The sequence below is a fragment of the Cryptomeria japonica genome, chromosome 6 (genome assembly GCF_030272615.1).
Source record: "Cryptomeria japonica chromosome 6, Sugi_1.0, whole genome shotgun sequence".
Taxonomy (NCBI): domain Eukaryota; kingdom Viridiplantae; phylum Streptophyta; class Pinopsida; order Cupressales; family Cupressaceae; genus Cryptomeria; species Cryptomeria japonica.
In genome coordinates, this window is record NC_081410.1 from 525,327,634 (window position 1) to 525,353,738 (window position 26,105).

General features: G+C 37.1%; 1 protein-coding gene across 2 annotated transcripts in view; it reads left to right on the forward strand.

Annotated features, from left to right (window-relative positions):
* LOC131067968 (iron-sulfur protein required for NADH dehydrogenase, mitochondrial) overlaps positions 1-26,105 on the forward strand; it is a 161,735-nt gene that overhangs the window by 128,492 nt on the left and 7,138 nt on the right. The gene's annotated exons all lie outside the window — the stretch shown is intronic.

A 26,105-nucleotide genomic window follows, 5' to 3' on the forward strand; every position in this document is an offset into this window, starting at 1 on the left:
AATGCATATAATTGTCTTTCTCCTTTCTAGATAATCTTTATTTTCTTTTAACTTTATTATATTTTCAGATATGTTTTTTGTACAAGTAATGTTCTGAAATGTAAAAATCCAAAAAGAATGTGACATCTCTTAAACCAATTTAAGTGCATTGTTTTATCAGTTTTCTTTTGCATGTATAGTCATACGGTATAGTTTTAGTGCCATGACCAGCGACTTCTATTTTACTGTACTTTGTCGACCTACAAGGCTAAAAATTTATAACTTTAAGATAATTGGTCAAAATCCAAATTAGGGAAAGACAGTAGAAAGGTCAGCAATGTCTTATGACTATATCACACACAATGATGTTACAAAGAATTCTGTTGAGTATATTGAACAAGAGATGCAAAAAGTATATTGAAGGTTGTTTTCCCCAATTCTCATTGCAAATGCATGTGTACAATCTATGAAAATATCGAGCATTAATTTGCAATTTAATCCAATTCAGTTTTAATGGTATGCAGTGATCAATACACTTGTACAATACACCCAAGCCCAACTGACTCACTAGTTAACTAACTGTCAAGACAAGCCAACTGCTTAATGCCTACTGACACTAATGGTTATCAACGACCTTGTGGAAGACCTGTATTGAGTTTGTTAACAGTCATACTTCACCACCCTTACTTGACTTGTACAATACATCCGAGCCCAACTGATTCACTAGTTAACTAACTGACAAGACAAGCCAACTGCTTAATGTCTACTGACACTAATGGTCATCAACAGCCTTGTGGAAGACCCCTATTCAGTTTGTTAACAGTTATACTTTAGGGTAATTACTAACAAGTTTCCTGTTCTGCTGAACAGGACTTTCACTATCCCAACATTTCAGGAGTTACTCTAATTGACTGAAGATAGTTGATTACATATGGATAGATCCATTAAATTCTATTTTACCTTATTTCATGATCAAGAACCTCTTCCCTAAATTGTGAAGTAAATGACCATACTGGTTGGGTCCATCGATCATTGATGATGATATGTTAATTTATTATAGAAGAGATTTATTTCAACCTTGCATATGACTAGAACAAAGAGGCCTTATGTGGCTCAACAATGGTACATGTCAATGCTCAACACATTATGAACCTGTATTGCTATGTTGCAAACATACACGCTCCATTGCAAATGGGGACCCCCACCTTTTTTGCTTTATAGCTTAGTGTTTTTTCTTAAGTTGCTTAGCTTGGCAATAATTTCTTGATCTTTTAGCCTTTGTTGGTGAGAGGGGATTTTGTCTTGTCAGTCCAGGAAAGAATGTTTTGATCGACCCTTTAAATGTCTTAGGAGTGCAAAGTTCGTCCTTAGGGTGTGATCAGGTCAAGAATTCAACTTTTGAGTCCGGCGACTGTGATTGCAGTGTTAAGATTGAGAGTGGAGGCCGAGATTGTAAGGAATGCATCATGTGGTTGAAGGTTGTCAATATATCGAAAGTTGTAAAATCTTGTAAATGTTTTCAAAATTGTCAATGTTGCAATGTTGCAAGATGTTGTCATAGCTGTCAAAATGCGAGAAATGTTGCAAAAGTTGTCAGGAGGACAGAGGTTTGAAAAATGAGGAAAATTTCGAGAACATGATGTCAAGACAAGGAAAATTCCTTCTTAAGTTTGGATTTTCCGACCTTGACATGAGGGGAGAAAAGGGAAAATTTGTAGAATCCTTGGGCAAAAATGCAAAAATCAAGTGCAATCCTTATTTAAAAGATAGAATTCATAAAATTCTGATTTAAAATCTTTTGATTCTTTTGGAAATTCCGAAGTATATGATGAAAATTCCTCTCTAAAGTGAATTTCAATTGAGGAAAATGCAAAGTCCTTGTTCAAGGCATTGCTTCATGTGGAATATTTTAAAAATCCTTGTTATTCATTCTTGATAGATTGGAATTTATCTTAAAATCCATGGAACAGAGTCATGATTTAATTAAGGAATCCTCGGATTGATATCGATAGCACTCGCATTTGTTCTTGTCATCTTTGCATCAGTGCCTTCCTTGCCCTTGAGCACCTTGGATCAGTGCCTTGTCTTGTCCCTCCCCATATCTCAATGCCGCCCTTTGTTGTTTTGAATGACCTTGAAATGCCCCCAACACGTCCTTGGGACTCCTCGATCCTGCCTTGCATTGTGCTTGACTAACTTGCTAAGCCACTCGTCATAGTCCTTGCACATCTAGGAAACCTGCCTAGCATTATCCCTCTACACTTAGGAATCCCGCCCAGCATCTAGTCCTTGCTTCACAAGGAAATGCACTTATGATTGTCCTTAGCAACTTGGAAATAGCGCCCTTCATCAGTCCTTATGCATCATCAAATCCTGCCCAGCCTCTTCATTAGTCCCTAACAACCCCTAAAGTGCGCCTTGGGCTGTCCTTGGAGGCATGGGAATTCCACCCTAATTTTCCTTATTCACCATGGATTACCGCCTTGTTGAGTCCTTGAGTACACTTCAAATGTGCCTAGTCCTTTGTCCCTCATACCCCATCAAAACCGCTTTGCATTTGTCTCTCTTCCATATGAAAATATGCCCTAAAGGGGCAGACTTAAAGTGTAGGTCTAATTTGCACAGCAGAGCAGAGCAATTATTATTAAATGCAATGAGAAATGTGTTGAAAGAAGTGCGCTCCACCTTGCTTATATACCCTTTTAATGGTGAAAACATGGAGGGCCGACTTGACCAAGAGGTGGGGATTTGTCATTTGAAAAAACTTAAAAAACCCAGCCAACCTAAGCATGAAAGACAAGATGAAACATGTAGGAGAGGTATAGGCCGACCTAGATTGGGGAAACAAATGCAAAGCATGTGAAATGTGAATGATGAAATAAGAAGCCGACCTTGCAAAGGGATGTTTGGAAGCATATAAGAACAGAAATCAAAGTCATTAATTCTTCATGATTAAAAATGCAAATCATTCTAGAGTAAATTGCAAGCACACCTGAGGAAAAGTGAAAGGCAGATCTTAAGTGCAGATTCAAATCAGACTTAAGGTGCAAATTACAGCAGGATAGAAGGACAAACAAGAACAAAAGTGCAAGTTTATGTGCAGAAAATCAGACTTGGAAGGAGTGAATCAACCCGAAATCTTGCATTTCCAGACCTGTGTCAGCATTCTCAAACCTAAAGTGATCATTTCCAGATTGTAGAGAGGTTTATATGGAGCGATTTTTATGAATTATTGATGATATCTCACAATGATTATCATGTGGATTTGAATGCAAGAGTTTTGAGCTTTGAATTTTTGTCATAATAAACTAAGGGTTTCATCTTTCATTCATAATCAAGATATAAATGTTTTCGTTGTCTTTTGCAAGTTTGATGCAAGCAATGCGGTGCATGGAGCGTGGAATGAAGGACTTCACCACATGTGAGGACTCTATAGCAACATACAAGAAGGAGAAATCAAAGTTCAAACGATTGTATTATGTGGATGAAAGACTCAACATTTGCAAGGACAAGATCAACAATTTCAAGAGGAAATGGAGTGGTGAAACAAAGAAGAGGACTTGCATCACCAAGATCTAAACATGGGATTTCGAGGAGTGGTTCCAAGAATCAAGACAAGGACAAAGAACAACATTGCTCTACAAGGAAAAATTTTACATTGACCTTGGAAATCCAAGATCAACATGAAGGTCTCTACAACAATGTCAAGGAAATTAAAGATTTTCAAGACCAAAGTGAAGATGAGGACATCAAAGACATATTCCACATTTCAAGAGGACGTTAAGATGCACAAGATGAAAGTGAAAATGAGGATTTGCTCAAACATGAAGAAGACTTCACAATGGTGGTGAACATAAGATAATTGCAACATGAAGTCAAGAGCTACACCAAGGAAAGAACAAGTTCAAGACATGATTCCAAGGATGAAGGGACATCATAAGAAGGATTCCAAAACATGAAAATGGAAGGTTCATTAAGGAAGAAGATAGTTTCAGAATAGTTAATCAAAGTTAGAAACTTGATCAAGATGATGCAATTTGGGAATATGAACCATCACAATCAATCTAAAGGTTCAATGATGTTGAGTATCAAAATATATCTAAGCTAAGGTGGTGCCCACACAATATCAACCAATCAAATAATTTCAAGTCGACATGTCCAAGTTCAATGAACTTGACTCATCAACGACAAATGTTGAGGGCACTAAATTAATGTACCTAACCTCAATTCTCTTTGGTCTGAATTTAAGGGGAGGACATGTGTCCAAAATGTTGTAATTTTTTCATTGGTCAATGAGGTGTTTGTTGTAACTAACCCTAATTAGGGTTTTCTTTGAATTATCTTGGCCATTGATTTCAAATCAATACTGGCCCTTCATTTGTAATCAAGACTTCTATATAAGGCTTTGCCTTCTCATTTGTAAAGGGGGATAGAACAATAATTAATAGTTAGAAATTGATAGTTAAAAGTAGTAGCAATAAAGTAGGAGGAGGAAGCTAGAGATTGTTGCCAAGACTATGTTGAAATCAATACATAACTTTCATTGAAGCTATGGTGGATCTTTGTGTTGTGTTTCTACATTTTGCATGGTTTTTTGTTACTTCTCAAAGTCAGTTGAAGTTCATTGATTGTATTGGAGAAATGTGAAGATGTTTGATAGAATTTCGGTTCATACCATTTGTAGTTTGTTGATTGCAAATTGCAGTGCATGGTTAGTTTGAACCTAATTTAGCAGTAGTTTGATTGTAGATGTTCATTTGAATTGCGCTGGTATTGGGTATTTGGATGGATGCTTACAATATGAAAATCTTTCATTAACTTTGGAGATTGCATCAAATTTATGTAGTTGTTTCCTCATGGTGAAGAAAAGATTAATTATGGAATCCATCTATCTTACCACTATTTACTATCATCATTGTTCATATGTCTTAGCTTAGATTTCCTTAACCTTTCATCTTTTACTTTTATTTTCCAAATCAGTTAGTTTCCACGTTCCAACTAAGCATAAGTCCCTTTGTGTTACCAGCAATATCATATCAAATCATTGAGCCTATCCATTATTAAAGTCAATTGTTCGCATTGTAAACCTTGGGGTTGCCTTGTTTGATCACGAAGTTTAGCATTCAAGGTTTCCTTGTTCAAGAGAGGATAGAATGCTTAGTATTTTATTCTGTGTTCGAGATTGTTCCAGTCTTGGAACATTACAAATAAACACTAGGTTCTGACTCTAAGCTCGACCCCAATACATAACAAAAATAAAGTATTTCAGGCACACATTACGTATACACAACAATAAGAGATCGGATCTTTGATAACTCATGATCAATACCTTTCTATGACATTCTTAATTCAATCAAGCTAACAAATGATCTTGTTGTAAACACTGGAAAACCATGGACTAGTAGTATTTGACATATGAATTATATTGCAGTGCAGAAAACAGAGAGTATTCTCTTTCCATTTATATAAACTAGATAGAACAGATACAACTACGTTCTCAGTCCTTATAAGATTACATATCAGATACCTAACTCAAATTACGAGCCTATTAAATGGTTACTAAATATATCAATGATCACTACATTGCGATTACTGATTCTTATCATTCAATTTAACAATGCTTATAGAATTGCATTTATATTCCACAGAGATAAAATGATAAAAACATGCCTGTAATGGCTTGACAGTCAATGAAGAATTTCTGTAGCTTTTGCTGCCTTAGACCAGTTTCCTTCTTACTCGAGTCCCCAAAATACAAGTGATTTGGTCTGAGAAATCTCAACCCCCAAAATAATAACGTTAAGAGTCCACAATGGAAAATGATATGAGACTGAGACAGAAGTTTCTCCCACGATACAAGCCTTTTTAAATGATCATTGACAATATCTCCAAGACATATGTTTCTTGGGAGCTTACCTTGAAGGAGGTGTGATGGGCGTTACACCCCCCACCTCAAATGGATTAATATGTAACTCATGAATATTCAGCTATAACAACCGTAGTTTATCAATTCACATTTCTTATTCAAAATGCAATATATATATATATATATATATATATATATATATATATTGCATCTCATATCTGTATATGTATTTTCATGTATTATATAATTAATGGTTGAATTATATAATATCTTGTTTTAGTTCAAATACTGCAAGATAAGATTATGGTCTAACTCTCTTTCTTTAAATCATTTAATGTTGAGACATGGACCAGCTAGGACTCGAACCTAGGACCTTCCATTCGCTGCTGGAGTGCTCTACCACTGAGCTACTGTCCCCTCTTGGACCAGTCCATCGTCGGCCCGGGTGTGGCTTATTTCCAACACCAACACCCACCCTTAAGCCACACCTCTCGTGTGCTTGGGGCTCCTAGCCTGGACCTGGCTCTGATACCATGTTGAGACATGGACCAACTAGGACTCAAACCTAGGACCTTCCATACGCTGCTGGAGTGCTCTACCACTGAGCTACTGGCCCCTCTTGGACCAGTCCATCGTCGGTCCGGTTGTGGCTTATTTCCAACACCAACATTTAAGACTATTAAAGGTATAGACCAAGATCCGACCAACTAGCTGACAAGGTCACGACTTAACTACCCTGACATAAGGAATCAATAGGCTCTAACCCAAGGCCAACCTATCTCTACGTTCATGGCTCGATGGCAATTTCGTCCTCTTCCAAGGTCTACATTCCTCTCCTTGATGGTGCTCTCCCTTCCTTCCGAGGGTGTTAGTTATCCTGCATCCACTTAGACACGAAAAAGGTAGTTAGACCGAATCTTAGCCTTCCAAGATTTATTAGATTAAATAAAACATTATTTGTCAACATCATTATATATATTCAAGTCAATAATTTCATCTATCTGATGTTCATATCAACTTCAAATGTTAGCAAAATATATCTCTTAATCAAAATAAAAATCATTCATGTAAATAGGGATGTAACTGTTGTCATTTTATGACACCCTTGGTCCATCAGTCAGAACCGATCAGAGATATGTTCCATGGACCAGCGCTGACTAGTTGATCAAGGAGAAAAGCAGTGAAATCATGGTTTGAAGTGTTGCCTTGTCGGAAATTCCTTGGCCCTCTCTTTCTCTTCTCCGGATCTCCGGAACCCCAAGGTTCCGGGTTTCTTTGCCTTAGCCTCTTTCTTTGCTCCGAAACTCCAAGATTCCAAAGTTCCCTTCCTTTCCTTAGCTTTTCTTCTGTTCTCCTCCCCCGGAACTCTGGAACCCCCAAGTTCGGAAGTTCCTTGTTCCTCAACCTCCGAACTCCGGAACCCCCAAGTTCCAAAGTTCCTTGTTCCTCAACCCTCGGAACTCCAAAACCCCCAGGTTCCGAAGTTCCTAGTTCCTCAACCCCGGAACTCCGGAACCCCTAGGTTCCCAAGTTCCTTGTTCTTCAACCCTGAAACTCCAGAACCCCCAGGTTCCCAAGTTCCTTGTTCTTCAACCCCGGAACTCCGGAACCCCCAAGTTGCCAAGTTCCTTGTTCTTCAACCCCGGAACTCCGGAACCCCTAGGTTCCCAAGTTCCTTGTTCCCCAACTACAATGACTCCGGTCTCCGAAGTTCCCCAACTACGGTGACCCAGGTCTCCGAAGTCTTCCAAACCTGCTTCTGGCTTGCAACACTTCCGGATGGCGTGATCGACACTCAAGGGTTTAAATGCTCTGATAGTTTTGGTGACTTATGCACTTTTTTTGTGGAGGCACAGGGGTGCATTTAATGTTTTCGGCAGGATTTCCATCAAGGGAGGTACGGGGCCATGCTTGGTGACTTATGTCATGCCCGACTTTGGCAGGATAGTCAATCCACCTTCTCAGGATTGCCCTTTGTGGTTATAGCTAGGTTGCTTGCATGTACAAGTCAAGTGCATGCACTTCCCTGCACCTCTAGACTGACATGCAGGGGTCATGATCACCCTTGTGACCATTTTTTCTATATAAAGGCTGTTAAGCCTCATTGTAAAGGGTTCTCTCCCTGTTGCCTTGAGCTTTCTTATGCTCTTCTCTTCTCTTGAAGAGTTGTAATCTTTTGCATTTCTGCAACTGTAAGATTGGCCTTTGGCCTTATGATTAATTGAAAATTTCCATTCTTGCCTTCCTTCAATTTATGTATGATGCGTATGTGTTCTTGCCTTCATTATAAGTGCATGCTCGTGGTTTCCTTTCACATGTATGCTGTGTTAACTAGTTTTTTGAGTGTGACTTTGTGGGAATCCTTCTCCCCTCTTAACACTTAGAAAATTCCACCCTCCACACATGCATTTGGGTTACTCATGCAATTGAAGCTCGTGCATCTCTTAGGCTTTTCAATTGATTCCTTGTGCCATTTCGGGTGGGGAGAGGAACAGTCTCTTCTTGGTGCATCACCTCCTTTTATTTCAAGCATTTTCTCTTCCCTTTACCTCTGCAAAATTGTTAGGATAAGTCTAGGAGTTAGTTTTGAAGTGTTGAGTTGGTTCAACACCTGCACCTAGATTGAGAAGGAAGCCGGCCTTCTCCGGAGAATCAACCCCCTTGCGCAAGGTCCCACACTTCGGGGTTGTTTCCATGTTTCACAAGGTTGCTGAGTTGATAGCTCAGCAAGGGTGCAAGCTTTTGTGATAACAGTAACAATTAAGAGCTTAAAGATAGGCAATGCATCGTATAAAATTAAAGATAGGGAATGCATAATAATAAACAAACATATCGTAAATGTATGATAATCCTATAGGATTAATAAAAGTATTGTGGGTGTTCATTAGAACATATAACAATTGTTATCAAAGCAGGTGTGAGCAAGAAGCCTACACTAGAAGGTTGTATGCTGTTTTGAAGTTGATCAAGGGGCAGATCCGCTATGATTTTGGTTGCTTGGATTGATGATAGTTTCATCTATTGCATTTGTAGTAGGGGGTAGCCATGAGTTTTCTATTTTCTTTCTAATTGTTTGATTATTTGTTTGTGTGATTAGAGTTCAACGAATTCTGGAGCATTATCAAGAAAAGAGCATGCAGAGTGAGCTTGGAGAAGTAGAGTTGCATGGAAATAGATATGGTATCAGACACAAATATGGTATTAGATATGGATATGGTGAATTTTCAAGTTTCCTTTGATACAAATATTGCTAGATATGATGATTATAGAAATACACATGGATTCTATAATTTATATATTTAAGGGTATAGAACATAATGTAAAAAGTACTTAAATATATATTTTGGTTTTTATATTTTAGTTATGGTACTTATTTTGTTATGTTACGTTTGTGTCTTTATTGATGTGTGTGTGAGTGAACAAACATTGTTACTTACACACATATTATTCAAATTTTGAATATTTTTAATAAACCCTATATCGGATATACCATTAATTGTTGTGGTGTCATAGCTAAATGCCTTGGATACAACCTAAATATAGCTGATTAGGTCCCTCATTACTTTACTCTCTCAAGGTTGCATAACATCAAGCATGGCTCCTCTTCAAATGTGATAGGCGTTTTGGTTGCAAATGATTTCTAGGAGCTGTGGGGTTAGGTATCAGCTCCAACATGGTACCGGAGCACCAAATCTATGACTTCTTAACTGTTTTCTGAGAGACACGACCTTGGGAGAAAAATCGGTTTATCCTAGAGCAAAATGGGCATTACTGTTGGATTTAGAACAACCAAAAACATAAAGATTGCTTGTTCAATTGCCAAATTTCGCATAGTTAAAAAACAATTTTTTTAGTAGTTGGGCAATCATGCATAAGAATCTGTGCACACCCACCCACCATTCTTCTCAATTTGTGTGCACAAGGGCATATCTGAAAATTTTGGTTTTTCAAAATTTTAGGAAAAAAAAAACTGATCTAGTTTTTCATCAATATTTTTTCTAAATAAAAATTGCAAAAAACAAAAAAGAAAAAGAAGCAATTTTTTTTTTCCAAAAGCAAAAAAAATTGTAGAGGAAAATAAAGCAAAATAAGTAAAAAATGGACCTTTAATAGCATAGGGTACCATGGTACCTTCTTGTTGGTGTTGATAGGTACCAAGCCGGTGGCAACACCTTTAATTTTTGTTGTAACTATTTTCTTGCTGTCGATGGCTATCCCCATTGGCCACTTTGTTTTAGCCAATCACTCCTTGTCTCGATGGGCTCCCTCACTCTCGTCGATAGCCACAAATCAAGTTGGTGACAAGATTCCTACACCAGCGACATTCAACCAACAGACACAAAATTGTGCTATCAAATGCATATTCCAATCGTCACAATATGCCAACAATAGGAGAATATTCGCTCAAGAAAATCGACATATTTTGACAACTCTTTAGTTTCTAGGCAAGTTGGCAATTTTTTCTAGGTGGGGGGAATATTCCCCAAGATATTCCTTGATGTCATGCTAACATTAGCATGATGTTAACATGTATCGATGCCTTAGTTGCCCCCCTCCTTGCCCCCCTATCGCTCTAAAAGAGCCATTTATTTATTTTGGCCATAACTTGGGCATATGCAGTTGAAATTGGGAAAATGAGATATCGTTGGAAAGCTGGTTTTGAGCACTTTCTAGTAGCATAGGATTATACTTCACATTTTGCTGCTAGTTTATGTTATTCTTAGTCAAAGTTAGATCTTCATTTTTTGCTTCTGAGGTGATAGCTTTTTGCCATTATCTCTGATTTTCACGATTCTTGTGGAATTGGAAAGGTATTATAGAGCTCTTTAGATCCATTCATGTACTTTTTTCAAAATTTGCCCCATGAACATGTTATTCAGTTTTTTTGTGTTTTCACGTACTAGTCAATTATTTGGACATTTTGGCATCTAGAAAGAATTTGTTTGCATGAGATGATTTCATTTGATCTGCTTTTCATGATTGAGGCTATTGAGATCTGATAATTTTATTTGAGTAGGAATCATGGGTTTTTTTGTTCATCCCGTTGTTGTCATCTTGGATGAGGATAATTATGAGTCTTGGCGAAATGGCATCCTGACACATCTAAGGTGGCTAGATCTTTTGCCTTATTTGTATGGGCTCATATGTGAACCGACCACACGAGGGGGTAGATCCGTTTGGGGTATTATCATTGATCGTGTTGTAGGATTGATTTGTTCTAGTATTGATCCTGACACACTGTGTGCTATATTGGACATTGATTGTCCTTGTACGTGTTGGACTAGACTTTGGGTTATCTGTGGAGACCCTCAACTTTTCATTCCTAGGGGATCTTGTAACAGATTGTCTCATTCCCCTTGCACATACAAATTGTATACCCTATGATGATGATACTTTAGAGGAGCTCGAGGATATCACAGGTTTTGCATGTCTCGATGGATCAGAGGCTTGTATCCTAGTTCCTATTCATATTGAGACCCAATCTTCATCATCTATTGTTCCTAATCATTTGGCATCACCATATTCGTGGGCCCCATTGATTTAATGCACCAGGACATTCATCTTCTTCCAAACGTAGTTACTTGGGATTTGTATCTTGTCGACATATCATCCTTGTTTGTGGAGTCACAAATTGCAATTTTGGAGGATTATCTCGAGTACATTTGTGTCTTCTTTGTTGATAACCACATCATTGCGGTTAGCCCACCATCTTCATCAATTCCAAACATAGCTACTTGGGATTCATATCTTGTAGACATATCATCCTTGTTTGTGGAGTCTCAGATTGTAGATTGGGAGGTTTATCTTTAGGACATTCATCTTCTCTTTGCTGATAGCCATATGAGTGTTGTCAACCCATCTTCATCGTCTTTGGATCTTGTTCTACATCAGTCTTCTTAGGTTTCTGAATTGACATCATCTCATTTTGACATGAGGATAGTTGAGCAGTTTTCAGAGGCACACATCATTTGGATTTGGATTCCTCATTCATCCATTTTATGGGAGTGGCTTCTTCAATCACCATTGGATCTATTTCTTCCTAAAGGGAGAAATGTTGTTTGTAGATAGTGGATTGTGTTTTGTCTTTAGGCTTTCATCATTGGCACGAGAGTTACTTCTTTAAGGGGGGATCCCTATCCTCTCTCTCTCTCTCTCTCTCTCTCTCTCCTATGGTTGGGACATTTATTGTACTTGTGTGGCAAAAGAAGTCCTTGGGGGTTCACATTGAGTCCTCCTATCCTTCTTTCACTAGTATAGTTATTTCATTTTTTCTATTTTGTAGAGTATTGTTTTTTCATGTGGTTTTTTTCTGTTCTTTGGTTATGAGAGGTTGCATTTGTTTGTACACAAGAACCTCATTAGGCCTTGTGCTGAGACCCATCCATGCATTCATCATTAGGTTTTTAGCTTTTGCCTAAGTTGATCTTATGGGGGGTGTTGGAGTAATTAGGATAATCACCTAATCAATTATCTCTAATTAGGTTCCTTGTTACTTTATTACACTTAAGCTAAACTTGGGGTGCTTTGCTATTATTAGATTGAGCTAATTATAGTTCATATTGTCTCAAGTCATAGGACGAGGACACTTAGGTTTAGATCTAAGGTTTTATCTTTATCCTTTTATAACCATTCATTGTAATCAATCTAGGTTATTCATGTTAATATAAATGTCATATTCTTCCTTGGATCAATCTCTCTCTCAAGGTTGCATAGCCTCAATCATGGCTTCTTCTTTTCAGATGTAATAGTCATTTTGGTTGTAGGCGATTGCTAGGAGTTGTGGGGTTAGCTATTAATTCCAACATAGATATTATATCCATACCATATCCATGGAGTATCATATCCATATTGAGTTTTGATATGTGGATACATGCGTCCAACTAGGATAGATATTTTAAATGCATCTATCTAAAAAACCTTGAGAGATATTCAAGTTATTTTATTTACTTAAGAGCTACGTTATTTTACTAAAGAACTATTTTATTTACTATATAGATGTATGGGCACAAAAATTAATTTACATATGAGTATTATTTTTTACTTTATGCCTCTTAGTGTAAACAAGGGAGAGGAAGTATCTGACAACTCTATGAAGAGTTATTAAGCTGGAATGTGAAGGATAGGCCATTGCTGTTTTGTGGGCTGTAAGAATGCTGCAAGAATTTGTCACTAAATTCCAGCAGATAACTCTCAGTAATTTAGGTGTATCTTTTTAATCCCAATGTTGGATTGAAGTCATTCTTTTTTGGATGGAAAGATAAAAAATAGACATCAAACTTTCTTGTTTACATATTTTCCATATTTGGCCTATGAACCTGTCAAAATAGCTATGTAAATACTAAAAATTGTAAAAATATTTTTTCAAAAACGGTTTTTTGGAAAGCAAAAACAAATAACATCAAATTAATTGTTGAGGAAAGCATTGAGAGGTTGCAGTTGTCAAATCTGATCCAGAGAGTCTTTTTGGCTTTGTGAGAGAATCTAGGCTAGAAATGCCACTTAAATACGTTAAAGAAGTTTGCAGAAATGTAAGCACAAACAGAAAAGCCATACATTGGTGCAGCAGACTGAAGCACAGGCTTCATAAACATAGTTTTATAACAAATATTTTAATATGTTATATGATTTTAGTATGAATTTTTTGAAGTTTTAAACTTATTGTTATAAGACTTGGACTTCCCAAATTTAATGGCACTCTTATTAGGTTTAATCTATAGAAGCACTTTTTCTCCCACTTCAAATTGCATGGGAGTTCCCTTTGCATCTGCATAGCTTTTCTGCTGATCATTAGCTTCTGCTAACCTTTTTTTGATCAACTTCACTTGCTCTTCCATTTCTGAGAGCATTTCTGGACCGAGGGTTATCCTACCTTCCAGCTTATCCCAGCTGATAGGAGTTCTACACCTCTTTCCATATAGTGCTTCGAAGGGTGCCATCTTAATCGATGACCGGTAGGAATTATTGTAGGCAAACTCAACCAAAGGAAGGTAATCTTCTCACTTGTACCGCTGATCCATGTAGTACATTCTTACAAGGTCCTCTAACACCTGATTGACCCTTTCTGTTTGACCATTAGTTTTTGGGTGATATGCAGAGCTGATAATCAACTGAGTCCCTAAGGCTGCAAACAGAGCTTGCCAAAATCTGGATGACATTTTGGCATTCCTATCCAAAATTATTTTCTTTGTTATCCCATGTAACCTAAATATCTTGTGAACAAATTTGTAGGCAATGATAGGCGCCCCATCTATTAGGTTTCTTGGTATAATTTAGCTACCTTGGTTAATCTATCAACCACTACGAGAATGGCGTTATGCTTGTTCTTGGACATAGGCAATACTTGGACAAAGTGCCATTTCCAGTCAGGAACTGCGTTAGGTTGTAATAACCTTGCCGGTCGCTAATGTTCGACTTTAACTCGTTGACATTCAAAACAACTGGTCACAAACCTTGCGGCGTCCTTTTTCATCCCTTTCCAGAAATACAAGGGTCTGATGTCAGCTAGGAGTTTTGTAACTCCCGGATGTCCAGAGTAGGGTGCTGAGTGTACTTCTTTCCACACTAAACTCTTTAATTCAAAAGACTCGGGTATGTACATTCTACCTTGGTACCTCAATAATCCGTCTTTTTCCATCCGGAAACCTTTGTAGCTTGGATCCTAAGGGTCAAGTCGTAGGGCTTCTTTTACGTGTTGGTAATATCTATCTCCCCCTAACTGTTGAAGAAGGCGATTTCTAAAATCGGTATGTACTGTTGTAATGGCACTAATGTTATGCCGACGGCTCAAAGCATCTGCCACCCAATTTTCTTTACCCTTGATGTAGTTAATCGCAAAATCATAATCGGAGATCATTTCTAACCATCGTCTTTGTTGTGCATTGAGATTGGGTTGAGTGAAGATATATTTCAACCCCTTGTGATTTGATCGAAGCTCGAACGATTTGGCCAACAAATGGTGACGCCACATTTGCAAGGCATGAACTATTGCTGTGAGCTCCAAATCATGTGGTGCATAATTTTGCTCATAGTTTTTAAGCTTCCAAGACTCATATGTTATAACCTGTCCATTCTGCATAAGGACTCCACCCAGTTCTTCCCTTGAAGCATCGGTTACTACCATGAAATGGCCTTTGGGATCTGGCACCTTTAGGATTGGTGCCGTGGTCAATTTCTTTCTCTTTTAGGAGCTCAAAAGCCGCTTGACACTTTTCAGACCATTCAAATCACTTTCCCTTCCTCTGCAGTGATGTGATGGGATAAGCTATACGCGAAAAGTTCATGATGAACTTCCTATAATATCCTGCTAAACCCATGAAACTTCTTACTTCATGCACATTCCTTGGAGTTGGCCACTCAGAAATTGCTTTAATCTTTGCGGGATCTATTGCTATTCCCTTAGCTGAAATTATATGTCCTAGGTATTGTACTTCTTTGTGAAAGAAAGTACATTTAGATAGTTTCTCATACAACTTATTTTCCCGCAAGCGTTGTAAAACAATTCGCAAGTGCTGCAGGTTTTCTTCCCCATTTCTAGAATATACTAGGATGTCATCTAGGAATACCAAAATGAACTTGTCAAGGCAGTTGTGAAATATACTATTCATTAAATTCATGAAAGCAGTTGGGGCATTGGAAAGCCCAAACGGTAAGACCGTGAACTCCTAATGCCCATAACGAGTTCTAAAGGTGGTCTTATGGATATCCTTATCTCTCAATCTCAACTGATGGTATCTTGAGCGCAGATTAATCTTAGAGAATACCGCTGCTCCACACATTTGATCAAATAAATCATCTATGTGAGGCAAAGGATGTTCCAGATTGTCAGCTTATTCAACATCCTATAATTGATGCAGAGATGGAGGGTTTCGTCTTTCTTCTTGGTAAAAACCACTGGCACCCCCCATGGCGACACACTTGGTCTTATCAACCCCTTGTTCAAAAGTTCTTGCAATTGTGCTTTCAGCTCCATTAGCTCAATTGTTGTCATGCGGTAGGGAGCTTTTGAATATTTATGTTTTAATTTCATGCTTATATATTGAGTGTGTATGTGTGTGTGTATATATATATATTAGAGTTCCAGGACTCATAGAGTCTGGCCTAGACTTAGTGAGTCCTGAGGCGGGTAACCTTTGCAGAGGCCAGAGGACCCTGGACTTAGACTCGCCGAGTCTATCAGATTTGCCAGACTCGGCGAGTCCCGCGGCAGACTCTGCTGCCCAGTACCACTTAAAAAACACAAAAAAATAATAATGTCTTTGTTTTAAGTGACATAAAAGTTCAATATGTTTTCTCCCATACCCTAAAAAGTCATTTTTCTTGTTTGCAAACATGAGGAGGAGAGAAAAAGAGGGATATGAGTAAAAAAATAGAGGTATTGAAGAGCAGACCAGCAGATAGATTGAAGAGGAGATTGCAATTGTTGATTGTTTGTGCAAGTTAGTAGCTTGCATTCAAGCATTTAAAGGAGTTCAAGAAGGATTCAAAAGAGGTCTATACAAATTTGAAGGTGCATTTCTTCAATTTTGGAGCAAATTTAAAGAGGTAAGTTACATTTTTTTTTTTTATAAATTTCTTACTTTCATATTTCAATTTTTTTGTACATTTGTTTTGTTTTTGTTTTATTTTATATTGATGGAAAAAATATGAAAGTTGAAACCCTAGTTTTGTTTTTTCTTTCTATTATTTATATTTAGGTTTTAACGTAATTAGAATAAGAGGCATTATGCTGATTTTTTTTATTTATAATATATTGCAGCATAATGTCTTAGCCTAGTGGAAGTGGTGCCCAAAAGGCAGGCCAAGTTAGAAAGGATAAGGCTTGGAAACATGCATCCCTGGTTCAAAAAAAGGAGAAACAAAATATAATGGGGAGGTATTAACCGGTTGAAATATCACATTGCACAAATAGAATGCCATGATGCAAAACCATGCAAAAGAGCACCCCCTGAGGCTATACGTGAAGTGCAAGCTCAATTAGAGGAATTTGAAGAGAAAAAAGAAGAAAAAAGGAAGCAAATGGAAGAAATGGCAGCTATTGGTGGAGAGGCTTCTTTAAATCCTCGACCTCCATTTCCTGCATCTAGAAGTAGTGGTAGTGCGAGTGTGAGCATTGGGCCTCATATTCGTAAAAATAAATCCACATTAGACTCATTTTTTGTTCCACGCACGATTCCAGGTGCCCAACCATCACTTGAGAGCATGGGTTGGAATAAGGAGAAGCATGATGCTGCGAAAATGGCAATTGGAGACTTTTGGCTCTACAACAACGTTCCATTTCATGCAATGAGGTATTCTTTAGCATTTTGATTTCTTTGTCTTAATTTTTTTCTTTTAAGAAATTGAGAATTTAAGAAATTAAGAGTATGCCACATTCATTATTTTAACTTTTAAAGTTACAAGTAAAACTTAATAGTTAATAGTAAATAATTATTCCATTTATTTAATTTGTTTTAGGTCTCCATACTAGCAAATTATGGTAGATGCCATTACTGTTTGTGGTCAGGGGTTCAAAGCCCCTAATGATGAGGAGATAAAAGGCCCTATTTTGAGTCAAAAGGTGGCTGATGTTAAAGTCAAAATTGCCGAGCAGCATGACTTATTGAGGAGGAAGGGTCGCACCATCATGACTGATGGTTGGACCGACAAAAGAAATAGAACACTGCTGAATTTTCTTGTCTTCTCATTAGGTAATTGTACTTTGTATTTTGTAAAGTATATTTATTATTGATTTAGTGATTAAGTTTTTTAATTTTTATTTTATTGAATCTCTTTTTTTTTCTTTCTTAGGTAGCATAGTGTTCTTGAAGTCAATTGATGCTTCTGGGAATGAAAAAAATGCAAGTTACCGGTACTTCACATTTTCCCCCTAATCCGGATACAATAAGTATCTAATTCGGATTCGACCTGGAATCCCTGTGGATTTGGACAGGGTTCTGATTTTTTCCTCCTGAAACGAATCTGCTTTTTGAGCCACGAATCCCGACACATCTGATGTAGACGTGGCGATTCCATGGGGTTTTTTTTACGAATCCGCGTCACGCACAAATTTTGAGGGTTTTTTATTGACTTTTCACGGGTAGAATCGCGTCGTTTAACATTTTAAACCCTAAAGCGAAAGTTAAAAAACACAGAGTGAATACAGAGGCAGAGAGGAAACCATTCCTTCCATGCACAGTGAAAACTAAAAACCATTCTTTCCGCACATCAGCGACGGCACATCAGAGGCACGACGACACAGAGGAGGCGAGATGATAGGCACAGAGGAGGCGCGACGACCATTCTTTTCGCTACGACAAGCACATGTATGAAATAAAAATAAATAAATTCTTTTCTATAGTTTGTTTTGAGATTTGTTTGTTTATTTTAATTTGTTTGTTTATATTAAAAAATTAAAATCATATTTGTCTATTAAAATGAAAAATCATATTTTTATTAGTTTGTTTGTTTTTATTTAAAATCATATTGTAAAACTAATCTCATATTTAAATATATATAAATAATAAAACTATTTTGCGAGTTAAAATGTTTAGTAAATACAAATCAAAGTATTATTATTTAATTTATTTTAAATAGGTATATTTTAATAAGTTATTGTGTAATTTAGAAGTTTGTAAATATTTAAATGTTGTTATAGGTTACTTTCATAATTATAATAAGTTCACTTTCATTTTAAATTAAATTTAAATATTTAACATTTATAATCTATTGTTTAATATTAAATTTTAATAATTATTTTTAAATTTGTTGTAGAAATCATAATGGCAACGACTGCTAGCTCTATTCCTCAACGGACTTTCAAAACCGACCCAAATTCACCTTTATGGAAATATGTCAAAATAATAGACCAAGTAAAAGGTGGTGGAACATTTAATTGGATATGCAACTTTTGTAGTGTGAAAAAAAACTAGCTCCTTCAGTCGTGTCAAAGCCCATTTTTGTGCCATTCCCCAACAAGGAATCAAACCATGTCTAGGAAACGATGGAAATGGGATGTCACCTTAAGAAATAGCAGGATATATTAGAGAGCAAGAGGAAGCAGATGCAAGAGTTGTTTGTGCCTCAAACCATCCTTTGTTGACAGGAAGAGGAAGTAGATCAAAGAGGCCCCCTACTTCTCCATCTTATAGTAATTTTCCTCATATTGTGGTAGAGAGCCCACCCATTTTTTAACCCAATTAGTGAAGAATCTGTTATTGTGAAGAGAAGCAGGGGACCATTAGAGAGAGCATTTAAGAATGATGCTAGAGAGATTGCAGTTCAATCCGTTGGAAGATGTCTATATGCAAACAGTTTGTCATTTAATGTGGTATGATCACCATATTGGTAGGATATATTGAGAAAGGTAAATGAGGCTCCACAAGGGTACACAGGGCCAGGTTATGAGAAGTTGCGTAGCACCTTACTAGCAAAGGAGGTAAAAAGCATAGACAATGCATTGGCTCCCTTTAGAAATTCATGGACACAAACAGGGGTGTCCATCGTTTCTGATGGATGGAAGGATACCAAAAATCGACCATTAATTAATGTAATTGCAGTGTGCCCTAAAGGGGCAATGTTTCTGAAAGCTGTGGATTGTGAGGGATAGGTGAAGGATGCACAATTTATTACTAACATCCTTATACAATGCATTCAGGTTGTGGGACCTCAAAATGTTGTCCAAGTAATAACGGACAATGCAAAGAATTGTAGAGCTGTAGGTATGCTGATTGAGACACTATTTGAACACATTTTTTGGACACCTTGTGCTGTCCACTCTCTCAACCTCATGCTACAAAAGATGCGTAGGAAAATACATTGGACCAAACAAATTTATGCTGAGGCTGAAGAGATCCAAATGTTCATCACAAACCATAACATGTCACATGCCATTTTCAGATTTTTTTCACAGTAGGAGTTGCTAAAGGTAATTGAAACACTTCAATTTTTAAAATCTACATTTCACTTTAGTAATCATTAATTTATTTATTTTTTGATCATGTCTTCTTTGTATTCTAAATTTTATTTTTAATTTTTGAATAGGTTGCTGAGACTCGATTTGCATCCAACACAATCGTCTTGAGGCAACTTGTGAAGTCGGGGAGCCACTTGCTAGCATGGTAATTAGTCAAAGTTGGTCCCTATGAAGGCAATCCAATATTCAAAGGGCAACAAATGTAAAGCACATGATCCTAGATGACACTTGGTGGGTTCGAGTGGAATATCTTTTTAGTTTCACTGAGCCCATCATGAGTATGATCCGTTATACTGACATGGATCACCCATGTTTGGGAGAGGTATATGATGGCATTGACTCGATGATTGAGAAAATGAAAGTCATCATCAATGCAAAAGAGCAAGATCTCGAAGAAACTTTCTTCAAAGAGGTTCAATCAATTTGTGTTGAGCGGTGGAACAAAATGACCACCCCACTACATCTGCTTGCGTTTACATTGACTCTCAAATTTTATAGTGATGAAATGCTTGCTAAGCCATCAAGGGTGCCACCATATAGAGATTTAGAAGTCAGTGAAGGGTGTAGGACAACACTTGCTAAACTCTTCCTCGATTCTGGAATGGAGGATTTAATGACAAGTGAGTTTGCTGATTTTGTAGCCTCGAATGGTCAAAGTGTTTCTGCTCTCCGTGACAAGCCTAAGAAGGATGCTCATGCTTGGTGGCACCTCAATGGCCATACATCACCAAACCTTCAAACTCTTGCAATCAAACTTTTATCGCAAGTTAGTTTCTTAATTTTTATTGCTCGCTAAATTTATATTTTCTGCTATTTTATAATTGTCGCCCTCTCACTTTGTGTCAATTATTCAATAGCTTGCTAGTTCCTCTTCATCTGAGCGAAATTGGAGCACATACTCCTTTATCCACTAAGTGAAAACCCAACTGATTGGTAGCAAGTAAGGTGGAAGAGCTAGTTTATGTGCATTCAAACTTGCGCCTTCTTACTCATAAACAAAATGAGTACAAGGATGGGAGCACAAAGTTTTGGGATGTAGATCCAGAGCGAACTGATTTGGATTTTTCAGCTGCCACACAATCTTTACTTTCTGGGGAGTCCAATAGCCAATTTGCTGCTAGTGCAAGTGGCAGTGAGGCTGCATGTGGTTCCACTACTCTACCTACATCATCTAATGTCAATGATGATGTTGATCTTGATCTTCCTAGTGACCCATATGATGCTATTGCTGATTATTAATTGTGTTATTTTATTGTTGAACCAATGAACAATGAATTCGATATATCTATCATAACATTCAAATTTTGACAAATGGATATATCATATTAGATTAGACTTACAGTAAATTTGTAATTTTGTTATATTTATATCATATATGATAGTTCCAAGTTTTGTTTAGCATATGGATGATATGTGGGATTCTAAATTTAATTTTTGTTTCTACTTATTAGACTGCATATATGTATATATTTATGATTTTTACATTTTTTTGTACAGACGTACCCAAACGTACCCAGCCCCCCCCCCCCACAAAAAAAAAATTGTCGTACTGGCATACCATACCCGTACCGACAACTTAGAAAAAATATTGAGTATCTCTGTGGGGTGTTGGAGGGCATGGGTGAGGAGAATGTGGTGCAAATAGTGATAGATGATGTAGCAAATTGTGTTGTTGCAGGTAAACTTCTTATGGAGAGGCACCCCACCTTGTTTTGGACCCCTTGTGTTTCTCATTGCATTGACCTCATATTGGACGATCTTGGTAAACTTCCATGGATTAAAACATGTGTAGAGATTGGAAGGAATATTTGTAAATACATATATAATCATGCCTGGGTCCTCAACCTTATGAGAAATTTCACAAATAAGAAAGAGTTGTCTCGTCTAGGAATTACCCAATTTGCAACAAATTTTTTCACATTTCAATCCTTGCTTCAGTCCAAGGCTGGATTGAAACACATGTTTGTAAGTGAGGAGTGGACTGCATCATCATATGCAAAGACTACTGCAGGGGTTGAGGCGGCTGATCGGGTTTTTGATGAGCATAGCTTTTGGCAACCGGCCAAGGAGATTGTACAAGTAATTATCTATTATATTTTTCATTTTTGTTCTCATTTCCATTTCATTTCCTTATTTTTATTTACACCTGTTTATTTAAAACTTAAAGGTTAATATTGCAACTTTCAACTTGTGATCACAGTTCATAGAGCCTCTTGTTGTTCTCCTACGAGTTATTGATGGAGAGAAGTCCGCAATGGGCTACATTTATGAGTATATGGACAGGGTGAAGGAGGCCATTAGAGCCATTTATTTTGGGAATCGGGTTAAGTATGGTCCCATATGAGAGGTCATTGATCGATGATGGCACAATCTGCTTCACAGGCCTATACATGCAGCTGCCTACTACCTTAATCCGACATTCCAATTTCGCCCAGATTTCAAGGCCGATGATGAGGTTTGGAGTGGGCTCTACGAAGTTGTAGAGCGAATGTCACCTGATTCATCAGTTGGAGCACACATAGTCCGTGAGATAGAGATGTTTAGGAATGTACAAGGAGACTTCTTCTCACGAGACATATGCAAGCAAAACCGGACACAAATGATGTCAAGTAAAAATCTAATCAAGGCATAGTTTAAAATTTAAATCTTAAACTTTTCTATCTATGATTCTATTATCATAATCATAATCTCAAAGTTTAGAATATAAATGATTTTTATTATTTTTTGTTTCAGATGCATATGGGAGATCTTTGGTAATAAGGTGCCAAATCTACAAAAGATTGCAGTTTGTATTTTGAGCCAGCCATGTAGTGCTTTAGGATGTGAGTGCAATTGGAGCATGTTCGAGCATATTCACTCCAAAAAGCGCAATAGGTTGGCGGTGCAAAGGTCGAATGATCTTGTGTTTGTTAATTACAACCTTTGCTTCCTTCACAGACAAATCTTGGGCACTGACACATCTCCTATCACTTTAGAGGAGGTTGATCCACAAGCAGAGTGGAACATTGAGGTTGATGATGCTGTCTTCAGTGATGAAGACTTAGAATGGGTTGATCAGGTGGATTGAGAGGTAGAGGCAGTAGTGATGGCAGAGGAGGATGCTAGAGCATGAGGAGACCCATTGGAGGACCTCGAGACCGAGGATGATTTGGATGAGGATGTGGATGTCATTGAGGCTGATCCTGAGCCTGAGACACAGGCAGAGATCATGGCTACAAAACGTTCCAGGACCTATCTTAGGTGCACACGTAGGACACTTGCGTGGTCGAGTGATCACTGATATTGGCTCCTCTGAGCCTTAGACTTCTAGGCTCTAGCTTTTATGTTGAACTTGATATATGTTTTGAACTTTTGATGACATGGATTTCATATTCCATGAATTTTGTAGACATTTGACACTATCTATATTTCTAATGTGTCATTTAGTTTAGCTTATTTCCTTCAGCTCAAGCCTAAAATTTGCATTTATACTTATGTGATCAATGTAAACTTGTGTATGTGCTTCTATTTGATGAGATTATTGTGTCTTTAATGTTTATTTATTAAAGGATGCATGAAACAGGTTTTAAATCCTCAAAAAAATTTGAATTTCTTGGGTTTTTCAATTTGCCGAGTCTTGGCTGAGTCTGGGCGCCGAGTCTGAGTTCGAGTCAAAAATCAGCTTGCCGAGTTCGAGTCTTGTAACTTTGATATATATATATAATATTTATGTATAAGCAATCAATGAGGTTAAATTTTCATAAATAAAATAATGATAATAACTTGGCTTGGAAAACCAATTCTATGACTAGAGTGGTGAAACCCTAAACATCTACTTAGACAAAATAGGGTTATTTGGCACAAGTTGACGGAAACAAGGTCAACATGAGAGAATTTGACTCAACTTACGGTTAGGGTTTTCAGATGGCATTGAGTTTCTCTTTCGCTATATCCCAACCTGATGATACTTCCCCTCCCTTCTCGGAGGACGGCGATCTCTTGCACACACTTGGCCAATTCAAGTAGTTAGCCTGAAATCTTGTCATTGCATTATTTAACAACAAAGGTAAACATCTTAATACCATCATGTTTAATATCAAATTATCAACATAAAAGTTGCGAGTCATCATTCATCATACTAGCACAAATAACATTACTCAAATTAAAATATAACATGAAACATCTAGGGCACAAATAACATTGCGTAAATATAGCATAAAAACATCTAGGGCACAAGTAGCATTGCGTAAATATAGCATAAAAACATCTAGGCAACAAGTGGGATGTAACATTGCGTCTCAGTGTTTGGTGCGTATATTCAAACAAGTCCCAAGGCGATTCAGCGAGTCCTGAGACGAGTGACCCTCGGCAAGTCTGGGAGACTCGCCAATTCTTGGAAAATCCAACAAGTTATACTCAGCCATTTTAGTTACTTTTCTTAAAAAACTTAGAACCTTTTAATGCTTGTTTGGTTTATGACATGCCCATCTAGGATTTACCAAAAAATATGAAAATAGTGTGCGCAATGAAGGTTTTCATTTGGGCTTGGCGGCTGCCCCCAGACCCCACAAGGAGCATTGCCCCCAAACCCTCATGAGGGGCATTGCTACCAAACCCCCATCAAACTATAAGTCTAAGGAAGTAATAGGCTAATGATGATTCATGATCATAAAATCTATAAAATATATATCCTCTGTTGCAAATCTCTGTATCTTCACAATCAAAGCCACAATCAAGGATTATCTTGTTTCATACATTGGACAACTTGTTTAGTATACAAGGACTGCCATAGGCAAAGTCGGTATGCTACAGTCATTGTACTGCTGAATACAAGTTAAGTCTTAGTTGGCAAGAAATGCCATTTTCATAATGCAAAAATGTATCAATCATGCTGTAATGTCCCATTGTTGAAATAGGATTTATTAATAAATGATAATAATAAATTAAAATATAAAAGAATAAAAAAAAAATTAATATAATTAAAATTTAGTTAAGTTTAATGAAGTGTCAAAAGGCATGGAATGAAACGCCAAACATGAGATATAAAAGGGAGAGAAGAGAACTTCATTTGGAAAAATAAGGGAAAAAGGAAGAAAGAAGGAAGAAAAGGAATTAAGGAAGCATTAATGGGAAGAAGATAAGAAAGTGACTCTTTCAAAGGGGCAGCAATGATGAAAGGTTGTGACCCTTTCGAAGGGTGCTAATTGTGAAAGGTTGTGACCATTATGAAGAGGTGCGACTCTCCCTTACATTGGAGGATATAAAGTGGAGAAGTTTTCATTTAAGAAGGTAGGATCCATGGAGTAGAACAAAATATCTGAAGCGTTAAAAGCAGATTCAGGAGCAGACCTAAATCAGAATTATAAGAAAATCTGGAAGAATGATATGAACATTTATCAAATAGATCAGAACACAAATACAAATCTGCAAACAATAATAAAGCAGGCATCGAAGGAAAAGAAGAGGAAACATTAAATCAATAATCAGAGAATCAGACCTGATGGAATAGAAAGGATTCTCATACACATATATATATCTGAGTATAGGTAGCAGATCAGATTGATATAAACAGCAGACCTGTGCATTTGAAGAGGGAAACAACATCAAATTGAATCTGTCCAAATTACTACAGCAGACTGAATATACATAACTTGCAATAACTCTACAAGTATATTAGGCAAGATTCAGTGTCCTCCAAAAAGGGGACATTACACATGCCCTACACAGACAAGTCATAGAACAATCCCATCTATTAGTATCCTAGCTAAGGTCAAACTAGAACATAACCATTATTTATCTTTTCCCTTATTCATTCCTCTTTGTTAATGAGCTTGACAACAAAACATGCAATCTTGAAGGCTTCAACACTATTTAAACTCGATAATTTGATTTCCTGTTTGTGTAGTACTTGGAGGATCAAATTAATTGTATATCCTTGATCTTGTAGGTACTTTTTAATTAAAATTTTCCAGTATGTATAAAATTGTATTTTAGACCTTATAGCAAAAAGGTTTTGTTTCAGTTCTTATGAGTTGTAAAATTTATTTAGTTTTCTGAAGAAGTTGAATTATAAGTTGTGTCTAAAACATTAAGTTGAAAACCTTTGTATATGGGTCCATTGTTGGTGGTACTTGATACCCTTACAAACTTTTTGCTTTAGGGGGGAATCCTGTTACCGTTGGAGCAGACTAATATTGGAAAAAATGCTGCCAAAATCGTCAAAAGATTTAATGTAACAATTTGTGGCCAAAAGGCCATCTGGATCATATTCCCATTTGTAAGAGGACTGACAACAAAGTTTGTGTTGTTTCTTGATCAAGTTTGAATTTT